Genomic DNA, 8,313 nt, shown 5'->3' on the forward strand with positions numbered 1-8,313 from the left:
TTAAACCCCCTCGAATCATTTTTCACTACATTTCCAATAATTTCCCGCACAAGAAATTGCTCTGATCTAAGCCATTCTTTCCGCAGCGCTGGCTGTGTGCTTAGACTCACAGTTTTGCAGAAATGTGAATATCCGCTGCAGTCTTGCATTGTTGCATACATTTTATTTTTTTTTTATTTTTTTTGGGATTTCCACCTGTGAATCTCTGCAGCTCCTCCAGAGTCGTGTACCTCTTCCCTTCACCTATCTGCTGCATTCCTCTGTCTTCATTATGCTGTTTGTTCTCTAATTCTCTCCAACAAACCTCCGAGACTTCAGAGGTTGTTTGTTGCAAGGCTGTGAATTATGAAAGAACACACAGAGATTTACAACATATAGGGTAAATAATTGTGAAGCATAATAGTAAAGTACAAAACTTAAAAACAAAAAACATGGTTGTAAAAGCGGCTACCGTCCAAAGCAAAAGAAAGGACCACAATCATACTCTGAAACCCCAAACCAACACCTTTTCTTTCATGCTTTGCTTCCAGGGAGTCTGACATTCAGCTGAAAATAAATGTTCAATTGTTTCAATTGAACATATTATTGTGTTTTTCTTTAGGCAATGATTTATTTGAAGTTCTTTACTAACATCAGCAGCAAAATGCATGTTTTTTCAGCATTTAGCTGATGGCGTCCTGTCAGAAAGATCCATCTAATTTGCTTGGCTCAGTCTGTGAGAAATGCCTCAGATTTCAAGTTTGACAAGCACCTATAGTAACTTTATTTATGAAAATGTGAGATGAAGTAAATGAGAAAATAGCAGGATAATCCTTGTTAGAAATAGAGGAAAGAAAACGTCAGACTGAAAGATACCATTTAGGAAGTGACTGGAGAATCTGGAGTTTATCACATCAGACAGAAAACTGGACCAAAAATCTGAATTTGTGTCCGGATGTAAAACATTAGGGTACAGCTGTCCCTTTCTCTCTGTCCTTGCACTGTGAAGTACAAGAGAGATAGACCAGTGAGTTGTGAGCTGCTCCACTGTGCAATACCAAAGGGAGCTGCAAAATTGATGAAAATGTAAAGGCAGGGAAGAGCCATCAGATTTTCATCCGCTCCGCCATCTGGAAACTGGCTGATTGGCGAGGTCTTAATTTTTCCTGCTTGTCGGTCTTAGATACGCTGTCATCAGAGTAAAAGCTTATCCAGACCAGAATATGAAACAAGCAAAAAGTCCACAACTCACCTGCAGCCTCGCAGATCACGTCACTGCAGCAACACAGGACCATCTTGATGCAGAGCAGGGACAGCCGGAACCTAGAGGAGGGCTGCAGACGTCCTCCTGGAAGCTTTAAGGCCCGTTCCTAAAGTAAATCGTGAGAAAGGATTTCAAGATCTGAACTCTGAAGGTTAAAGTTGCCAGCACAATTTTTCTTTTCAAACAATCAGGCACTACACATGAAGTCCATCCAGCCATCCATCTTCTTTACACCCTTGTCCCTTAGTGGGGTCGGGAGGGTTGCTGGTGCCTATCTCCAGCTAACGTTCTGGGCGAGAGGCAGGGTCACCCTGGACAGGTCGCCAGTCTGTCGCAGGGCAACACAGAGACACAACCATGCATACACACACTCACACCTAGGGGCAATTTAGAGAGGCCAATTAACCTGACAGTCATGTTTTTGGACTGTGGGAGGAAACCGGAGAACCCGGTGTGTGTGTGTGTGTAACCTGCATAGATGCAGCCAAACCTTTTAGTTGTGTGTGTGAGAACACTGCATGGATTTCAGGAAAAGTTGGGGACTGAAAAAAAAAAAGAAAAACACAGAATTGGTTTGTAAACAGGACCAGCTCAAACTATGATAACCATCCACGATTATTTGGGCAAAATTGTTTTGAAAACATCTGGTCTGGTCAATGATTTATCAAGTTCAAACATTTTTTTTCCCCCTGTTACAAATATCAGCTGGGCTGGTAGATTCATAATCTCAGCCCTACCAGTAAACGTCGCTGATCAGGATCAAACTCTAAACTTGTAAAATTTCACTCTTTTGCAACTGGAACATAACTTGGATGCTTCAAAAACATCACAAGCTTTTTATCCACCGTTTTGCTTCTTTGTGCCAGCTGTAACTACGGTGATGTAATCATCCTAAATGCACACAAAGTAATGTTGTGAACTTTAAAGAAGAAGAAAAAAAAAGAAAAACCAGTGGAGGTAGAAATCTATAGTTCATTACCCACTCAGTAATAATTTATTAGTGGAAAAATTCACCCCCACATGGCGTTTTGAAAAGGTCTGGAGTTAAGAGATTGTTTTTCAGCTGTTTGTTTCTCAGACTAAAGTTTCTTGAGTGGCTGCTGACAGCAAATGAGCCGCTGAGCTCTTTCAAAGTGCCAAATAAAGAGCCGAAAGCAGTGAAACATCTGGTGTTTTGTTTGCCTCCTATATTAACTCAGGGAGAAAGTATTGTGTTGAGCCATTCTTTCGTCCCCGAAGAAACTGCATAGGCTCGGCTTTTTCCTTATTCATGAGAAGCTCATTGAGAATGCCTCTTGTTTAGACCACGATTCGGTATTTTTTAAAATCATGTAATTGTTGTAGCTCTAATTTCATCATATGTAATTGCATTAAAAAGAGCACAATTAATCTTAACATCTGTGTCCAAGGTGAATTTATGCAAATTTATGACGAGATACATTTCATACAAATAACCACAAGGACAAACTCAGAAGCCAATACTTTTATCTTTATTAATCTTGTTCTCATTGTTTAAATAAATTTTTCTTCTGTAAAATCTCAGAACGAAAATGTTGACCAGGAGTGTCAAAGCCTGACTTAATTTAAAACAAATACACAACAAACCAGTGTATTTTTAGCTCATTGTTATCATGCATTTGTTTAGTTGCTGCTCCTGTTTACAGTTTTCCTAGAAACAAATTGAAATAAAAAAAAAAGGAGGACGTGTGAAACTTTACACATTCGTCAATTCTCAACAGGCAATTTATAAATGTCTAAAATAAATGTAGTAAAAATTTAAAAGGGGAAAAAAAAAATCAACCCAGCACCCTGCATTAACGTAACTGCAGTATGAAACAGCTTTCATCGGGTCAAGACCTAAATCGGCTCAACGAGGCTCAGCTTAACGTCTAAGTCTGACCTTGAAAATCACTGCGTGTGCATTTTTCTTTCAATTTTTCATCCAGTGGCAGCTCTGCTCTGTGTGTAGGTGATATAAAGTATATAGTGGCTTAATGAGCTCTCCTCTCTGTTGTGATTAGGTGAAATGACCTTTAAAGAGCATCATAATCATGTTTTATTCTGATGGAAATGTAAACGTGTTGTAACAAACATAGCCCTCAGATCTGCTTCAATCTAAGGGCTATTATTATTATTATTATTATTATTATTATTATTATTACTATTAACATAAGAAAAATATTTTTATGACTCGTCAACTTCTTTTCCAACTTGAACATTTTAAAAAGGAAATGCCAAACAGTTTTTGTTGCCTTACTAATATTGAAGTTAAGCAACTTTTTTAAAAAACTGAGGAGTTTTTTAAAAAACTCCTCAGATTTTTTTTTTTTTTTTTTTTTTTTTTTACATATTTTTTTAAAATTGTCACTATGACGTGATAGTATAATATGAGACAGACAATCTGTGGGAAAAAATATGCGTACACAAGTGTGATTGGCGGCGCTAAGACCCTCCTCCTGGCTCTGGTTGGTCGTTTCTGACTGAGCGATGTATTACTGCAGATGGCAGTAGGAGCACATGGAGGAAGCAGAGGAGCTTAATTTTTTTTCCTCCCACAGATTATCTGTCTTAAAAATATACTTTCACCACATAGTGACAGCTTTGAGAATATATTTAAAAAACACATATTTTCCTATAAATGTCACAAACCGCAGCTTTAAAATGAGACGGTGATTAAATCCCACAGAAGTGACCCCTGAGATTGTTGCTGCTTAGTGTTTAACACAATGTTCTTCTTCATCAGCTTGTACTGACAGGATGTACCTAAACTTTTTTTTTCTTTTTTTGCAATTTCTTCCTGCTATCCACGTAAATGTCTGTATGAAGCTGCTGTTGGGTTATGCAAACTCAATTCAGGTTAGTGTAAGTCTGCAAGAGATACATGTAACTCTGTGATGCAATGTCCTGTGAAGTGGGGGAAACCTGGAGCTGGGGGGCTAAGCTGACTCACAGGTGTACAAGGTCAAGTTTCAGACTTCAGCATCAGTGGACTTAAAGTGATTCTGCATTGGAGTTTTTCTCTCACTGCTTTTAACCATCTACTTTTATATTTATTGCTTTGATGTACAGGACAGAGGGCGGTGCGGTGCCAAAGTGTTTTCAGGCTGAATAAAGAAAAACGGAAACTATTCCAGACGGTCAGGGACGATGCTGTGTCCCTGCTCCAGCACACCTGAATGAAACGAGTGGTATGCTACCAGGCATTTGCTAAACTTTGCCAAAGAGGTCATTCAGTTAGTCTAAAACCTGCAGGACAGATTTCAGGACCAGCGTTGGAGACCCCTGATCCACACGAGCAAGAGAAAACTAAAGAGACAGAACTCCAGCTCTTTGGAATCAAGTTTATCCTTGCTTTTTTTTTTGTTTGTTTGATTTTGTTTACTTTCTATAGGAAGATAAATGTTTAGTAGGACCTGAAGAACACCATCCAGTCTGACGTGGCATAAGAGATGTTTTGCTTTGGGGTGTTTTTCTGTTTTGAGTTCAGGCTAATTTTACAGTACTGAGAGGACAATTCAAGCATAAAAATCCAAAAAGCCTTTTTTTTTTCTTTTTTTTTTTCCCCTCATCTAAAACCCTGAATGCTGGATTTTAGACGGGTCGTCCAGTGACACTATGACCCAAAACTTACTGCCAACGCAACAAAGGAGTGATAACAGAAAAATCACAACAGTATTAGGACCTCAACTGTACAGAAAGTCGTAAAGAGACCAAACTTTTAATTGCTAAGCTAGCTCTGACTGTTGTGTTCAAACCTGCAGATCAAATGCATGATGCATCTTTTTTCTGTTGTACATAGAAGCAGCAACTTCTCCAACCAAATCGTGTTTGTTTGGCACATATTTCAGCCAATCACATGCAAATCATTTCATATTTTGGTAAAGTGTTTATGATTGATGTTCTGTCTAAACCATAAAAAAAATAATAATAAGAGATTGGTTAATGTGGATGAGCAAAATTCAGCAGATGATCCAATTCCTGCACTCTATTGCATAACCAGTTTATCATGACCCAAAGCGATGTGTGAGATGAAGAAGGAGTTAACTCTCATGTCTTCTGCCTGAGCGGAAACACACATAAATCTCCTAAAACAATCAGGTGTCTGGCTCTCAGGTGCAGCTCTCTCTTGAAGGACCGGTCAAGTCTCGAAAATGGCGTCTCTTGACATTTTGATAAGTGTCTCTAGTGCTTGCAGGTGCTTTAATCACGACGAGGCGCTCAGGTCTAATAAAGGTCATCTCCTGAGCCGTGGAGGGCGCTGACATTTGGACAAAGCATTAAAAGTGCCGATGAGGTCCGACCGCAGGACGTTAAACATGTGTCTGCTCGCTGCAGCAGAGCAGAATTAGAGGAAAACCTTAACAAATATGTGCGCAGTGTTGGTGCACAAAGTGGATCTTTACTTTAATTAGTGTCCAGGTTTCCATAGTAACTAGGGATGCACAATATATCGACATCGGTATTCGCTGATTTTAGGATTTTTCTTCTTTTTTTTTTTTTTTTTTAACCATATCTGCATCAGTCTGATAAGTAAAACTGGTTTAATATTGACAATCAATGTCTATATCCAATTTGTTGCTGTCTGTGTTTCTGAAGAGACATTGTGTGATGCAGCACAGGATTATGGGAGGCCTAAATGAAGCAGGGAAGCAATAGAGGCAGCTTGGTCGCTTTTATACGGTGTCAAAAACATAGGCAAAAATTACATGTAATATTGGTAAATGTCAGCTATCGGTTTTAACAGCACTATTAATACTGGACATCGATAATGGCCCACATTTTTGTATCGGTGAATTCCTAGTATCACAATAGCAATCCTGTAGAAACAAAACCAAACGTGGAGCGAACGCAGCAGCAAACAACTCTGCCTCTCATACAAACCTTTCCATAAACAGATAATTTATTCTGCATTAAATATCTCCAAAGCTGAAATCCCACAAGTTCATGACTGAGTTCTTTATTTGGTCTCACATTTTCATTTAGTGTCTATTAACTTCCACTTTGGGCCATTATTGTAATAAATAAATACTGGAGATATTTGAAATTTGTTGAAATCTAAAACCTGATTCAACCCCCAGAGGAGACTCATTTCTGCTGCTAGTACCACAGATCCGGCTCTTTCACACACCATCTTCTCATTTCAGGTACTTTATATGCTGCCGACACCTGCTGTAACCGTACAAGACGAAGGTCCACTCAGAGACAGGCAGCAACACAATATCGTTAAAACCGAGGCAGAGACCCTGAGGTTCCTGAGCAAGACACTCTCCTGTCCTCAACAAGCCCTTAATATTCTGCCCATGAAAACCACAAGTACAATTAGACACAAGAACCAAACCTGCTAGAGTCTATCCCTAGAATGAGGCTGTGATCTCACTTTGTTTATTGTCTATTCCAATATATATATATATTTTTAAAAAAGGACCAGAGATGTGGAAAATGCTGGAGGGAAGCTGGGCTGACAAAAGGAGCACCAAGTGCTCTGAGCCTGGATGTTATACGGGGAAGAATAATGGGCAGAGATGAATGTAACAGCATATGGCGGTGAGATTTACTGCATTTTCACTTCCTGCGTGCAGACACTGTGTGTGTAGCAAAGCAGTGGAACTGAGGAGAGGTTGATTACTTCAACCCACCTATCTGTACTTTCACAATCAGGCTGGAATGGTTTCAGACTCTGGAGTGAGGGGAGGGAACATCAGCATGAAAACCTTTCTCTTTTTCCTTCTTTCCATATGCAACTCAGTAGGATTCACGAAATCCTCCTCTATACGGCACTCACTGTATTACACCAACAACAGGACACGTGTCCGGTTCTGCTCCAAAAGTGGCCACATCGTTCGGTCGTCCTCTGCGCTTCACTAAAACCCGCCACGTTCTTGAATGAGAAGGATTTACATCCTGCATGCACCGAGTTCCAGCCTTCCCGAAGGCAAGAAAACTCACGGCAAAACTGCCGTTCCTGGGTTTTTAATCTGCTTATAGCACAATTAATATGTCTATAAATAATTGTTGTAGTTTAAGCCAGAGTCTTCCAAAGGGTGTAAAGGTGCCTGTCAGTGGAAATGTCATCATCCACAGGAGCCCCCTCAGGGTTGCTTCCTTTTATCTGTTCTCCGCAGCAGCAACTGCGTCAGGTAATCCGGAAATCTGATGATGATTCTGTTATGCTTCTTCTGAGTGATGAGCTTCAGTCGTCAGCCAGTTGTTTGTGAATTTGTTGACTGAGCGCAGCTATCAGGGGACGTTTTCATGTCACCGGGACATTTTATTTGCTGTAAAATAACAGGGCTGCACAGCAGCTCCCACTGAGAAGCCTTTTTCTATCCTGCCTCGCTTCACCCATCTCCTGCACTCAGCCTCAGCTCTCCCCCTCCCCTCTGGCTCTAACGTCTATTTGGTGCGGCAGCTACAGAAACTCCTCCACCACCACAAGTGTACTTGTTCATGTTGTAAAAGCTTTTACTGCAAACTCAAAAAGAATACTCTTTAGCGGGGGGAAAGTCTGAGGTGTTGGAGAAGCCCTTGGTCCAGAATACGGTGTAATACAGCTGCCATTTAGATGAAGTATCCATGTTTAGCTTCACAACTATTGGTAATTCCCAATGGATTTGAACATAACATCATTCGCAGATTCAAGTTCTGACCTTGGAGGCCAAACAAACATAGCGTTAGCTTGGTTGTGCTAGCGGTGTCTTCCTGTTAAGTGGGAGAGGTTCCTCCCCACTGTCGCCGTAACCTGAAGAACGTGGCTGGCGACTTAATATCCAGGAAGCAGAGAAGATATTCCACAGTAGCATTTCCTGGATGCCACCTTCACTTGTTGACAAGCTCTGCTAATCCACCTCATTTGCTTTTGCCGTTCCTCTTTAAATTTTGATCTGGTTGTACAAGTAAAAATATAGGAAAGTGTCATCTGGAATGTGGTTCTGGAACCTAGAATTTCGTCTCAGGTAGGTGCAAGGAGGTTTTCTCCAGAAACAGAATATCGACACCACTTTTGACTGTAGGAATTTGGTTCTTTCTATGAAATGTCTGCAGAATATTTCCCCAAAAGTCCTGGAGACCAT

Source organism: Poecilia formosa, unplaced genomic scaffold, assembly GCF_000485575.1.
Source record: "Poecilia formosa unplaced genomic scaffold, Poecilia_formosa-5.1.2 Scaffold153, whole genome shotgun sequence".
In the NCBI taxonomy this organism is placed as follows: Eukaryota; Metazoa; Chordata; class Actinopteri; order Cyprinodontiformes; family Poeciliidae; genus Poecilia; species Poecilia formosa.